A 15,342-nucleotide genomic window follows, 5' to 3' on the forward strand; every position below is an offset into this window, starting at 1 on the left:
CTGACTAGGAACCATGAGGTTGCGGGTTCAATCCCTGCCCTTGCTCAGTGGGTTAAGGATCCAGCATTGCCATGAGCTGTGGTGTAGGTTGCAGACACGGCTCAGATCCTGCGTTGCTGTGACCCTGGCGTAGACCAGTGGCTACAACTCCGATTGGAGCCCTAGCCTGGGAACCTCTATATGCCACAGGAGCGGCCCAAGAAATGGCAAAAAGACCAAAAAAAAAAAAAAAGTTTAGACTATATGATAAAGGTCTTTCTATACCAGTAAGTACATCTTTTCATGATCACTTTTAATGGTTGAGTGTATTTTACTGAATTTTCCTTTAATTATTAAAATAATACAGGGATATTATAGAAAACTTGGAAAATGTGAAAGTTACTAAAGAACCACTTTATACGCCTTAGGATGGCTAATATTAATAAAAAAAAACCAAACAGGCAATAACAGGGATTGGTAGGGATGTTCTGGGGTGGTAAAATGGTATAGCCACTCTGGAAAAGAGAATGGCAGTTCCTCAAAAAAATTAAAACTCGAATCACTGATTCAGCAATCCACACTTCTGGGTCTTTATCCAAAAGAATTGAAAGCAGGATCTTGAAGAGATATTTGTACACCCATGTCCATAGCAGTATTGTTCATAGTAGCCAAAAGGTGGAAGCAACAGAGTGTCCATTTGTGGTTGAACACATAAGTAAAAATGTGTTGTCTGCATACAGTGGAGTGTTATTCAGTCTTAAAAAGGAAGGAAATTATGACATCATAGATGAGCCTTGGGGACATTACGCTAATTGAAATAAGACAGTTCCAAAAAGATAAACACTGTTTGATTCCACTTACATGAGGTACCTAGAGTAGTCAGGTTTGGAGACAGAAGGCATCAGGGGTTGCGAGGGGCTGAGCACAGGTAGGAATGGAGCTTTCTAATGGGTGTGGAGTTTTGGTTTTGCAAGATGAAAAGAGTTCTGGAGATTGGTTGTGCAACAGCGGGCATGTATTTTATACTCTGGAACTGTACACTTCTAAATGGTTAAGATAGTAAATTTTATGTCATGTTAAACATAAAATAGTTCTGAGGAAACAGTCAATGTTTAGGGGGTAGAAAGTTCTTTCTGCTGTGCCCCCCCTCCCCACGGTATACAGTCCAGAGTTCAGATTCCTCATCCCACTGTCCTGTAAATCACGTGTTGTGAAAACATGACTTCAAGCCTGTGCTGTCCTAACAGTGTAAAGTGAAAGCCTTAATGCCCAGCTGGGAAAGTGGGCGTCCTCAGAACCCATCTCGTGTGAGAGTCGCCCCAAGGCTGTTCTGCTGTGGGTGCTGGGACCCCTTGGCTGTCATTCTTAACCTTTTTTTTGAGTGATGGCCAAACATTGAATTGTTCCTCTTTATTTAGAACCCAAATATTGCAGCCAGCAAGAAAGTAAAGTTTGGATTTCACACCTTTGAAGAAACTGAAAAGCTGTCTTTCAGAAGAACTAAGGGGGAAAAAAACCCCAAACAGTTGTGATATTGGTTCTGTGAAATAAAACTGACTCCTCCTTCCCCTCCCCATCCTCCGCCCACGAGCAGTTGACATTTAGATTGCTGTCTCCTTAGATGCGAGTCCAGGCTTTTCTTCCCACAGCTGTTGTAGCAGCTAACTTTATTGAAGCTCTTTTAAGGGCAAAGTCATGGTGGCCCTGTTGTTGAAATTTTAAAATAGGATCATATGAAAGTTTCCTCCTTTGGAAGGATTGCTGTGGCTAGAGAAGCAGTGAAGGCCCACTCTAGATTCAAGGAGAGGATTCCAGCCCTTCCTCTACTCTCGCTGACTTGTACCTCTGATTCTACGCAGAGGTTTTGCAGAGGCAGTTCACCGATGATATATTATCCACACGAAAATGTTCAGTAAAATTCACATTAAAGGAATGCTTCTTAGGAGCAGGAAGAGGAAGCCTGTATATGTGTCTTGACATTTGTGTATCTTTGAGGTCTCATACATCTAAATTCAATATTTGTTGTGTCATAGGAGTTTTTAAAATTAAAGAATAGAGAGTTGTGTTTATTTGCCTTTGCAGTCTGTTTGATTTCTTTTTAAAATGCCAATTACAATGTTGATTGACTTTCTGTCTTATTAAACTATGCTGGTTTAACGTTAGTTTGTTTTTTTTTTTTTTATCACTACAGAAGTTTGTGGTATTTTCTTGTTTCTTTTTCATTCTAAACCTGAAAAGAAGCCACAGTTTACTTAAGGAAATATTTACTTAAATATTCTGGAGCTTATAAAACTAAATGTAAAATAGTTTCCTTCAGTTTTTGGACGATGTTTTATTCAGTGCCTACTGTATGAAAAACACAGTGCTAGATACTAAGGATATATAAATGAAAAAGACAAAAATCCTTAAGGAACTCACAGTGTAATGTGGGAGATAGCTACATGAAAAATAGTGTTAAAAAGTGCTAAGTCTATAATAGGGCCATGCTACTTATATTCATGTGAGAATTCTGGCTTAAGTGAAAGCAGGAACTTCTTTTAACCCATTGCTGTATCTGCACTTGTTCACGCTCATTTGAGTGCCTAATATATATACCAGGGCCTGGCAGAGAGTAAATAGTCAATAAATGCTTGTTGATTTAGTGAACGAAGAATGGAATCTACTTAGGTTGTGGAAATGGGAGGCGAGGAAGTGGGGAGGTCATGAAAAGATTTCCTAAGAAGTGGTTCCTGAGCAGAATCTTGCTCTATGAGCAGGAGTTGTGCGTATGGTTGAGGAGTAGGGGTGGCCCAGCCTCCAGTACTGAGGCAAAAGCAAGGAAGCCGGGGGACACTGGGACGCTACAAGGAATTGCTAAGTGGGAAGTACAGGGCATGGAGTGTTGAGGGGTAAAGCAGAGGAAGATGGCAGGGCTAAGATCATGAGCATGTGTGCAACCCAAAGAACCCTGCACTTTATACACGCAGAGTTTTGAAATGAAAAGATTAGGTGGCATTTTGATAGCTCTCACTAGTGAAGTGTGAAGGATGGCGTAGAGGAGGAAACAAATGGGAGCAGAGAGATCATCCTTTTCTGTGTCCCTCCATCACACAGGTGCTGAACACCCACTACGTGCTGGGAACCATCATTGCTGGGGATGCATTAGATGTGGTTGCTTTTCCTGAGTTTCCATCTCCAGTCAAATATAGGGTGTGTGGGGAAGATGATTCTTACCTCGGGTGTTGTTTTTTTTTTTTTCCTACCTTATATTTGAATTTGTTAAACCTCCTATCTGTAGGAGAAAAACACACACACAAAAATTAGGGTAAGCGCAAATTTAAGCAACTGTTTCACCAAAATGTCACTTTTCATCCCCAGTTTCCCTTTTGTCTGAAGTGCACCAGTGAAGCAATCAAGAAGAAGAATTGATTAATTTTGTGCTGTGTGCTTTTCAGTTCTGTGTTTTGTTTGTGCTTCAAACTGTGACAGTTGAAATTTCATGGTAAAAGAGAAAAAGGTTTTGAATTTGGGATTTGGAGGAAAATGACTAAATTAGAGGAAGTAGGTAAGAACACCACTGTTGCCCAGCTATAAGTGTGATTTTGGCCAAGGGCAAAGGATACACTTGGGGGTTGTGATTTTGAAATGATCAGCATGGTTCATGCTCAGAAGTTCTGTGTTTAAGAACAGTAAGAGTGATCACTTTGGGCTTTCAGTATCATTAAAATTAACCAGGTGAATGAAGTTGTAGTGCAGCAATGGTTATCCTGGGTTCTTTTGTTGGGCACTTAAAAAATACTTTTAAAAAATGTTTGCTGGTTTTGAGGGTGCAATTTAGTACTTTGATTATAATGCACTCTCTCTGGTTATGTGCGCCCAGGGCTGGTTTTCTTGGTGTAGACACTAAGGACCAATTGTTTTGACATGCAGGGCATGTTTGCTTTGAATGCCAAAAATGAAGTTAATGGCTTTGAACTTTTGCTTTTGTGGACTATTTAAATATAGAATTTCTACTTTATGTCTGAGAGATTTAAGCCACCTAGGCATAAGACATTTTCCTCAATGTTACTGATGAGAGTGGGACCTGGGATTCATCTGCACACCCCTACTTCCTGCCTCTTGCTCAGTTCCTATCTTACCGGGAAATTTAAAGGACAGGGGCCCTCATGACAGGTGGGAGCTGAGGTGCCACCTATGTAAATGTTTGGATTCAGCAGCCCTTCATGGCTTCCAGGACTAACCATCCCTATCCCGGGCTCTCCCTTTTGTTCTTTGTTCTCTTGTGTGGTCTTTATCTCCTGTGTGTGTTAAGGCAGCATCATCCTTGTCAGCTGGAATGCGCAGAGCCCTGTGAAGAGGTTGTTAATCAGATATTCTTGGAGTGGCAAGGCAGCTTCTGGGATGTTTGTTGGCTATGGTAGTAGGAAAAGAGAAATCTGTGCTTTGTCGAAGTATGCCAACCTGGTCTTGATGTCTAGAGCCCAGAGAAAAACTAGGACTGCTCTTACAGATGTCAGTAGTGCTTGTTTGTATCCCGAAATCATAACCAGATGAAGAATACTTCTCAAACGTACATAGTCTAACCCCCCATCCTTCTCAAGATTTGCAGGAATGCCTAGGGTCTTACATTACCAAATAGCCCGTGCGAAGCCTGGTGTCATGCTGAGCAGATGCTGAGGGGCCCAGAGGAGAGAATAGCTGGGCATTCCTCTGAGAGTGGAAAGTAAATCTCACTGTCTATTGGAGAGTCTGTCCAGTGAACACAATGCAGAGGTGACTACATTTCGCTGGTGTTGCTTTTTTTTTTTTCCCCAAGCCATAGTCTCATTCTGTGTGACCTGTTGACAGAGTAATTAGAGGAGTTGAATATAATGCTGTTGATATTCTTGCTGACGAGCCATCGTATTGAACAACCCTGCTTAGAATGTGCCGTCGTATTGTCATTCCAAATGCACTTTAAAAAATTCATCAAGTTATTACAAACCGGTTGGCTCAGGGCAACTCTTGGTTAGTTGTGTCCCGTGTGGTAGCTCAGCCATGATAGCTTATTGACATGCCATCACTTGGGCCGTTAGGGGTGTCGGGTGGGGTATGGAAAGCACTGAGTAAAAGTCCATAGGCAAGGAAGGCGCAAAGGCTGGTTATAATTCCATGTCTTCATAATGACCTGGCGTTTATTGTTAACCTATTTGCTTCACTGCCTGGTCTGAGAGGAACTGTCATTAGGGCCTTGGAATTTTATTGATCTGACATCATAATGTCATTTCCTACTGAAGAGGTGAGAAACATGGCCCTCAGTGTTTGCTTTAACCTGTAGCCGATTAAAAGTTTAACAGAAGCATAATGAAGCCTGTCAGTCCTCTGAATCCCAAAGAAAAGTTCTTGCGCATTATGTTTGGAACGGGACTCTAAGGCAGATGTGCTCCTTTTTGTTCAGTGGCCGTCTTTCCAGTGTGTCTCCCTGGCCAGTCTCCACACTGTCAGTTCGGATACGGCCTTGGAGAGTTGCTTTCAGCCTGTGTGGTGTGGACCCCTGGCTTAGTGAATTCTGTAGGTGCATTGAATGGCAGTAACGTTTACTAGGTGACATACCACGTGCAGTGAGATCTGCTCCATTTTTATTAGACATTAGATTCTTCACAATGCTGAATGTTCCTGGGCAGCCCTATATTTATTTCTTTTATGTATCCTTGCTTTTATTGCTTAGATAGGATTCCTAAATGGGACTGAGTTATGTTCTTGCTGTGTTCCTTGATGTTTTGAACTGTGGCCTGCTGTGGCGGGTGAGGGGGGTCCTCTTCTCATTTAGTCGGGGGTTATTCCCTTAACCATAAAGACATTCAACATTTGGTTCCAATGTGACTCTTGCTACTCTTTTCTTTACTGACTGTATTTTAAGGATGACTTCTCCTGAAAATACCAAGGGGCAGAATTACCAAATGAAGTAAGGCCTCCATTCTCTAGAGAGCAGGAATCTGTTTACAAACCTGCAGTATTTATTACATACCTCATTTAGCTCATTCATCATTTTAATAGAAAAATGAGTCATTTTAGATGATTCTGAAATAATACGAGGTAAGCTACATAGCTCCAGGCAGAATATGATTTACTCAGCTACCAAGCTATTTTCAAAAAAATAAAATGGAATGATCAGCACCAATAATTTATGATTACTTGTGGTAAACTTATCAGATGTCTTCATGTCGTAGACATTTGTTGATGAGATTAAAAGTTTAGAGGAGATTTCTAGCTAACTTCTCCCCCTTTCTTCCATCTTTTATGAAGAATTGCTGCAAAGTTCCATACTTAGCTGTGTGTCTAAATATCCGCTGCCTGTCTAAAACACTGCCTGTAAATTTAATTCCAGATTGGTGTTTCATATTCTCTTGATGAGAAAGAATACCAGACAGTGTCACAGGGCCAGTTTCATTGGAGAGTATAAACCTACTTACAAACATTTTCTGCTCAGACATTAAACATTAATCCTTTTACAGTTTCCTTAGCTTGTCTGATTTTCAGGAACATGGCTAGCTGATCGCTTGGAACCATAACTCCAGAACCAAAATGAATCACACTGTGTTTCTAGGTTAGTGCTGTAATGCTTAGGACTTTTATTAATAACCAGCATCATTTGATATTTGTTTTTAGTATTTGATATTTGTTTCTAGTATTCTTCATTTAACCAAGAGCTTTCAAGTCTAGCATCTTATTTGGTGCTAATAAATGCTGGATTTGGGCAGGATGTCTATCACTCCTGTTTTGGATGCTGAAAAAAAGGTTTAAAGAGATCGTAAACCAGAAGGTTGCATGAAGATAGAGCCAGGGCTCCAGAGTGGATCCCCACTGCCTAGGTAATCTAATTTGGGACACAGTTTAGCCAAATTGGCTATATTACTGTATTTTTAACCTGTAGTAGGTTGGACCCACTGTATTGAAATGGATGAGGGGACTTCTAGGGATGGGCATATGGAAAAAGTAGAAATTACCACAGACATTAACAAAAAAAGGCGCCCAGAAATCATACCTGTGATGAGCACACAAAGGAAGTAAACAGCATCGGAGTGAGGTGGGCCTGCTCAGCATAGAGGCAGGCAGCCCTGACCACTCGCATCGGCCTTGTGTGTGACTGCTTAGTGAAGTGATGTCCTCCTGATGGTAAGACCACCGGGGATGAGGGTAAGAGCAAGGAGTGGAGTAATACGTACTAGAACCAAAGTTTCCATCTGAACTCTTTTGAATTGAAAAAGGTTTTGGCACTTCAGGTATATTTCAGTATTCCAAAAAAATGTGAATCCCTACATTGCAAAGAATATTTGGTTGAATGAAGTGTTACTGTATACTTTTTATAAAGTCTCTTTTGAGTGGACTTATTAAAAAATGTTGGTGTGGTCTGTTCTATTTTGAGAGAGGTACTTGGCATTGATACGGATGAGTCTGATTTGTAGCAGTTATTCATTCCCTTGCCCTGAGAAGGACACCTGTCTATAAAGGCAGAAACTTTCCTTTTTTTAACGTGCAGTGTGAACTTTTTACGTGCAGAGGAGGTAAGAGATGATTATTTTTGTGCTTTGGATAATTAAGATGCATTAATCTGGCAAGATGCTGCTCGAGGAGAATAGAGATAGGCTTGATGCAATGGATTATTTGTAAATGTGAATATAATACATGTGAACAGTGTCTACTCTGCAGTGGATTTGATCAATTTTGTGTTTTGCGTTTTCATGGAACTTTGGAAGAAATTCAGAGTGAAGGTATTCCACAGGTTTTTCTTATAAGCTCTGAAGAGAATTGAAAATATGTCCTTGACAATTTTGGAGATTTAAGTTAATAAAAATGAAACAAATTTGAGATACAGTTATATAGCTGTTAATATATTTTTCAATTTCCTTCAGTAATCCCAAGAATAATTCTTATTGACAGCAGTCTAATTAATGCAATAGAAAACATAGTTTATTTCTTAAAAAATAAGCTCTCTCCTCATAGCTCTGGGACAGTGATAAGGGAGCTGGTAACTGATTTTTTTTTTTTTACTCTAAGTCCACTGTTGCACATAAACACTGAGTGTAAACAGTGCTAGGTTAGGTATGTGTGTGTATGTGTATACACTTTCTGTTGCATATGGTAGCCAATTTTTTTTTAGACATTATAAAATTAGAATTTTAAAATTCATTTCTTAAATTTTTACTTTGAATGTTTAGCTTATGGAAAAGTTATTAAAACAAGGAGTTTGACTTCGATTCATCTATTTTTAAACGTCTGCCACACTTGCTTTATCATTCTGTCTCTCTCGACACACACCCACGTACACACTTTCTGCGTTGGTTGCAGACATCATGTCAACTTGCCTCTTAATATTTCTGCCCCTCAAAAATTAGTGTATGTTTCTTGCGTTAACTAAGTACAGTTGTCAAAATCAAGAGATTTAGCATCAACGCAACATTTTAATTTTTAATCAGGATTCCAATAACGTTCCTCATAACAGTTTTCCCTTCTCAAACAGGATACATTCTGGGGTCATATGTTGCAGTTACAGAGCTGTCACGTTTTAAAACATTTTAAACATGATTTGCAAACAACAGGATCAAGATAGATACTGTTAACCTCAGTTTATGAATTCTTGCTGTCACTGGTAGAGTTGTAGAAAGACAAGGTAGGATAGATGAAGGAGGTGAAGAGTTTCATGTGGACGTACAGACTGATACTCTGTGTTGTGGGTGAAGAAACATTTGTTTTGGATATTTTCTTTTTATGACCTAAAACTAAAACTAAAATGCTTTCACCAACATCTGTGTAGGTTCCATGTCTTTGAAATGAAGCAGGCATCCAGTTGTATCATTAGAAATTATTAGATAGTAAACTCTCCCTTTTTTCTACAGAGCTTTTTGAACAACAATTTTATCTGAAATAGCCTTGTCTCCACACCCTACTACTTACTCCCTACTCCTGCACCCAGGTACTGCTCCATGTAATTTTAGACAAATTGCTTTATTTCCCCCTTTATGCCCTTTGTTTCCATCTATTTAAAATGAGGACAAGGCTGTTCATGTACTTTTCTTTCAAGTCTGTTACCTTGATGAATAAATATATAAATACAGGAGTTCTTAGAGAATGCAAAGTTCTGTATATTTATAAATGACTTTTCATAAAGTAATTTTGTTTTATGAATAGGTTACCAATTCTAAGAATCATGTCTATTTTAATTTTCTTTAGTTGTTAAAAATAGTCCATTTAAAAAAAGAAAAAGTTGAAAGCCTCTATTTTCTTGGTTAAATTGGATTTTTGTTATTGCAAACTTATTTGGATTCATAGAAGTGATTTAGTCATGGGCACAGTACACATGCTGTTAGCAGTACTGTTATTGAAAGGCTTCCAATGGGAGGGGTCCTTTTCTTGGATGTAAGAGGATGGGCTCTTTTTGCTAATATATGTTTATTGGCTTAGAATGAAAACTCAGACCTTTGTGAGCAAAATAAACTCAAATTGATATCATTTAAAATACATACAAATTAAATGACCCAGAAGTTGGTTTAGTTTATACCTTTAAAAAGTGTTAAATGCCATAAATTTCTGTATTATAGTGCCCTCTCTCCAAGTTCAAAGATTCATCATTTTATTTTTTTTTAAACTTTTTTGTTTTTTCCTTTTTAGGGCCGCACCCATGGCATATGGAGGTTCCCAGGCTAGGAGTAGAATCACAACCACAGCAATGCCAGATCCAAGCCGTGTCTGCAACCTACACTGCAGTTCACGGAAACGCTAGATCCTTAACCCACTGAGTGAGACCAGGGATCAAACCCGCAACCTCATGGTTTCTAGTTGGATTCGTTTCCGCTGTGCCACAGTGGGAACTCCATGAGATTCATCTTTTTTTTTTGTTTTTTTTTTTGTCTTTTTGTCTTTTGTCTTTTGTTGTTGTTGTTGTTGCTATTTCTTGGGCCGCTCCCGCAGCATATGGAGGTTCCCAGGCCAGGGGTCGAATCGGAGCTGTAGCCACCGGCCTCCGCCAGAGCCACAGCAACGCGGGATCCGAGCCGCGTCTGCAACCTACACCACAGCTCACGGCAACGTCGGATCGTTAACCCACTGAGCAAGGGCAGGGACCGAACCCGCAACCTCATGGTTCCTAGTCGGATTCGTTAACCACTGCGCCACGACGGGAACTCTGAGATTCATCTTTTTAAATGCTTACTTTATTTTCCCTTTATTTCCCATTTATTTCTTCAACTCACTAGAAATCATTTGTTAATTTTTATTTATTTATTTATTTGTCTTTTTGCCATTTCTTGCGCCGCTCCCGTGGCATATGGAGGTTCCCAGGCTAGGGGTCGAATCGGAGCTGTAGTCTCCGGCCTACGCCAGAGCCACAGCAACGCGGGATCCGAGCCGCGTCTGCAACCTACACCACAGCTCAAGGCAAGGACAGATCCTTAACCGACTGAGGAAAGCCAGGGATCGAACCTGCAACCTCGTGGTTCCTAGTTGGATTTGTTAACCACTGAGCCACGACGGGAACTCCACCCCTGTTAATTTTTAATGTGACCATGCCCATATGTTTCATAGTTTTTCTTCCTTTTCTAACATCACCCCACATGTTGCATTTGTGGCCCACAGCCCGCAGCATTTTTGGAGTGGTCCCCATTCTCTTTTGTGCATGATAGGATGGGACATATATTGGAGCTTCAACTTCTTCATTTAACTCCTTGCAGAACTCAGTGTATCATAACATCTCCTCTAGAACGCAGCATCTTGTCACCGTGTGTCTCCATCTTGGAGACCACCGTTTCCAAGTTATATCTACAGCTCTGCATATGCCCTGCATGCATGTTCTGTCGTTGCTTCCTCTACGCGTCTCCTGTCTCCTCTGAGTATTTTTCTCCTGTGAGCCTTGGGAACATGTACACAGGCCTGTAGAAGGACACAACAAAAGCAGGTTCTTGAAGTAGTCAGGTTTTGTCCTTGTAAGTGACATGGCACAATGCATGCGGTGGATTAAAATATGTTCACCCTGACAGAAATCTTTTACTTGAAGCGAAAAGGCTTCCCGTCAATTCCGATTGCAGCAAAGGTTACTCTGCTGCCAGTGAGGGTGACTTAACAAGACTGCAAGTTTTTCGAGGGCTGTTCTGGAGATACGTTTGTTACTTGATTCTCAGCTTTGAGTTGGTTATAATCTTGCCTTGGCATGCTTTGTTTCTAGAATACATCAGTTTTCATGGTTCTTTGGCTTTTTTTGGGGGGATTTATGAAAGGGAGGTGGGTTTAGCTTTATGTCTGGCAAGTAGCAAAGCCTGTTTGAGTTCCCTAATCAATACTTGTAAAATAACTACAAATTGATTGATGCCAGCTGTAAATCCATCCATGCATTGCTATTAATGTCTGTCATCCTAGAGAAGCTGTGCAAAAGACTTCCCTGTCCCCGCATCACTGAAGACGGGTCGCGAGCAAGTAACTGGGCGCTATGTATTAAGGGGATATTCTTAAAGCATCACAGTTTGATATAAGGCTTTGGGAGCTATTTGCCAGCTTTGTAGACATTGCAGGAGGTTGAAAAAAGCTTCTGTCATGTGAGCATAGCCTGGTTTGGGGGTTTAGAGCCTGTCCTGCACATCAGCAGAGTAATGCTGTGATTTGATGGGGTTGCCAGGTTATACCCTCCCCTAAATAAACCTTTTGCTGATTTGCCGTGACCTCACAGTTGTCTCAGTTTGACCTGACATTCTTATTTTTATTTTATTTTTTGTCGTCTTGTCTTTTTAGGACTGCACCCACGGCATGTGGGGGTTCCCAGGCTAGGGGTTGAATTGGAGCTGTAGCCACCAGCCTACACCACAGCCACAGCAATGAGGGATCCAAGCCACGTCTGCACCCTACACCACAGCTCACAGCAGAGCTGGATCCTTCACCCCCTGAGCAAGGCCAGGGATCGAACCCGCATCCTCATGGATACTAGTCGGGTTCTTTAACCACTGAGCCACGGCAAGGACTCTTGACCTGACATTCTTAATTCTCTGTCTCTCAAGACAGAATTAAGGGGGGAAGTGCTGGGTGTTCAATCTGACCACAGTTGATAGAGGCATTTGTTGCCTGGGCACAAAGGATGCTAGTTGACATGGGAGGATGTTTTCCTCCTCTCCCAGTTACCATGATATGAGGTCTTGGTGCGTCAGATGCCGCCTGCTTACTGTGGAGGCTTCAAAAGGCCTAAAGGTTCTAACTGGACAGGGTGCTTCCGCTTTGGGAGGGCGTACCTGAGTTTTCAGACTTCAGGAAGAGTCTGAAGAGTCTTCTTTTCAGTAACTTAGAAACAAGGGGGAAGCAGTTGTCTTAGATAAAGTTCAAAACATATTCTGAGTGACATCAGAACAAGACTTGCCTGTCACTGATTGAATATATTAACACGTCTAAAGAAAGAATATGTCAATCTTGATTCTTCTTCAGTCTTTAAAGTTTTAAAAAGATTATTTAATATCATGGGACTTGTTTACAATATGATGTTTAGTAGAATAAAAATCAGCATGTTCCTTTGCATCTGTGTATTTGCACATGGAGATTTTTTCTTTATCTTTTCACTTATGTTTTTAAAACATTTTCTATGTTTACCTGATTTATTTACTTATGTATTATAAAAAAGACACTGTCATTATTAATATTTTAGAGTTTTATAGAGAGAGTGGAAGAAGAAATTAAAGAAGATAGGCAGTTCTTGCATCCATCTGACCTCACCCTTGCTCTGACAATTGTCTGGCCTTGGTGGATGGATGCCTGCCCTGTGGGCAGATCCTTACAGCAAACTGTCTTCGTTTCAGGCCAGCATACTTTCAGGTCACACAGAGCATCATATAACCCTCCAGTTATGGTTGGGTTTCCACATAGATGGCCTGCAGGAAGCACATGGCTCAGCTGGAGGTCCCACATGCCTGTTCTTTGAAGATGTGATTCTTATTTTAAAGTGATAATTTGACCTTTTAGTTGGTTCCTAAGTCTCTATAAACTTCTGAGCCTGTTAGCAAACTAGGCTGCTCAATGTGTAGTCCTAAGGTCACCAAAATAATTCCTCACTGCGGCCTTTTGACAGGTAGCTCGAAGCTGTGTTCAGTGACAGCCCTGTGTCGTGTGCTGGGTTGGGCCTCTCTTCTCCAACACTTGAGAGAATTGAGAAGGGTGTGTTTCAGAGGTCGCGCCCCACAACGGGCGACCTGAGAGCCTCCCCCCGCCTGAGTGCTACAGCTGTTTCTTACTTTGGCCCAGAGCCTGCTGCTGGGGCTTGAGCTCCTTTCTCAAGGCCAGTGCGCCTTGGTGCAGATGGAGGGGAACTCATCCTGCATGATCCCTGGGCTTCTGGGCAGACCTTGACCAGGCGATGGGAACCACCTGTGTCCCTCCTCCTCCGTGTGAGGGAGGAGGCCCGGGGCCCTTTGGAGAGAGGGACACAGTGACCAGCAGCACTGACGTCTCCGTCTAGGCTGCTGCGCATCTTCCTCAGTGGTGATTTCCAGAGAGCCTCCAAGGATTGCAAGCCAGAGAACAAAAAGATCAGCGATCTTTCTGTAAGTTTGGACTGGCTTGGGCTTAGAAGCTCCATCAAGGATGGGCAGCCTCTGTGCTGCGTATGCCAGGCCCTCGGAGGGCACTGGGGGTAGATGGCTCTTTAGCAGGGCGATGTGGATGCATGATTATCTTCTGTCTCCCATTTATATGTTGCACTTTTCTCAGCTGCCCTTTCTACCACTTTCCCATCTCCTTGTCTAAGAGCCTTAAGAAGCCAGGCAAAGATCAATGCTGTAACTTCCTAGACTGTAAAACCAGTGTCTGTGCCATAATTCCCTTTAAGTAATGAGGGGAGGGCCCATTTATTTGTCAGTTATCTTCACGGCCACTGTCATGACTCCTGAGGGAGTGAGTGAATGTCCCTGACTTCTCTGTGTTCTTGCCTTGAAACTGAGAGGCAGAAATATGGTCTTTGAATACAGTGAATAGTGATCATTGATAGACCTCATTGTATGGTTATGAGATTATTGTTTACTTATATGGATTATAACACAGCTCTTATAATTTAAAACATAGCTTGCCCATCATAACTTACGTCTATTTATTTAGCAAGAGTGAACTTTCTCTTCTTGCTCTTCCCTCATGGATATGTATGTGTGTGTTTGTGTACGTATGTATGTATTTCATTTGCATTTGTGTTTAGGAATTATTTATTTCAAATCTACTCTATGCTAGGCACTGTGTTCTGTATGCTGGGAATACATCAAAACATTAAAAAAAAAACAAAAAAACCCACAAACCTTGTCCTAATGGAGTTTACATTTGTTAGCAGGAATTGGTGTTTATCATGCCTAATGGTGATGTATGAAATAATTATAAATTAGGGAGAAAGAGAGTTAACCCTAAAATAATAGAAATAGTTAACTCAGTATTTAATGCTCTAATTCAACCTCTTGATTTTTTTTTTTTTTTTTTTTTTTAATGTATGTGTGCTACCTTACAGAGTGCTTTCTAACTATTTAGGGTATTTTTACTTCTTTATTTGAGTTAGAAAAATTTTGATCAGATGACAGAGTTTTTGAAGCATTTTAAAACTGCATAACAAATATATAAATATTGGGCTTAATATAAGATAAATCTGTATTAGGGTTTTCCAGAGAAACAGAACCAGTAGGGGTTTTGTGTGTGTGTGTGAGAGAGAGGGCGAGAGAGAGAGAGAAAGATAGCATGTATGTATACCCACACATAAAGATTGCTTTATTTTAGGGAGGTGGCTCATGTGACTGTGAGGCTGACACATCAGAAGTCCTCAGGGAGGGGCAGGCTGAAAGCCAGAGAAGAGCTGATGTGGCAGCCTGAAGATCTCAGTCTTTTTTCTAAACAACTCCTGCCCTTGTGGTTTTTCTGGGCAGGACTTTGTGGTATGTTGGGAGCTATGAGCATTTGGGTTTAGAGCTTTAGGTCCCTCTGGTTTCTAAGCATCTTGTTGAGATGCCAGAGCTGGCACAGATGAGGGCTACAGTGGTACCATGTTGGCACTGTCCCTGGCTCTCACCTCTCAACCACTTCTCCATAATTTGTCTCTGGGTGCTTGTCTCACCAAACTCTCTGATCCTGTCTGTAGAGGTACAGCCTCTTCTGACTCTGCCTGTCTCTTATACGTTCTCCTGAACTGTGGGGACGGTGAAAAGTGCTGGTATCATGGCCCTAATCTTCCTCCTGAAACAGCAGAGCTGTCTAACATGACATAGGTGACATGCTATTGCTTGCTCTGATTCATCAGTTGTATAACAACACTTTTAACCCGTAGGTTTTATGCGCGTCTTCTGTGCCAGGTTCTATGTTAGGAGCCAGGGAAATGCAAGATTGAACAGCGTCCTTGCTCTCAAGAATCTT

At 41.3% G+C, this 15,342-nt stretch overlaps 1 protein-coding gene and 1 long non-coding RNA gene across 16 annotated transcripts in view; one reads left to right on the forward strand and one right to left on the reverse strand.

Annotated features, from left to right (window-relative positions):
• Positions 1-15,342, forward strand: part of CHCHD3 (coiled-coil-helix-coiled-coil-helix domain containing 3) — a 296,981-nt gene that overhangs the window by 105,964 nt on the left and 175,675 nt on the right.
• LOC146394939 (uncharacterized) overlaps positions 10,259-15,342 on the reverse strand; it is a 124,550-nt gene continuing 119,466 nt past the window's right edge. Inside the window, exon 2 of the long non-coding RNA XR_014833826.1 lies at positions 10,259-10,354. This is a non-coding gene — a long non-coding RNA (uncharacterized LOC146394939). The remainder of the gene's footprint in view (positions 10,355-15,342) is intronic.

The sequence above is a fragment of the Sus scrofa genome, chromosome 18 (genome assembly GCF_054392235.1).
Source record: "Sus scrofa isolate SSC_HxYL_T2T_F1_AM1 chromosome 18, Sscrofa_HxYL_maternal_Yorkshire_Landrace_v2.0, whole genome shotgun sequence".
NCBI classification, from domain to species: domain Eukaryota; kingdom Metazoa; phylum Chordata; class Mammalia; order Artiodactyla; family Suidae; genus Sus; species Sus scrofa.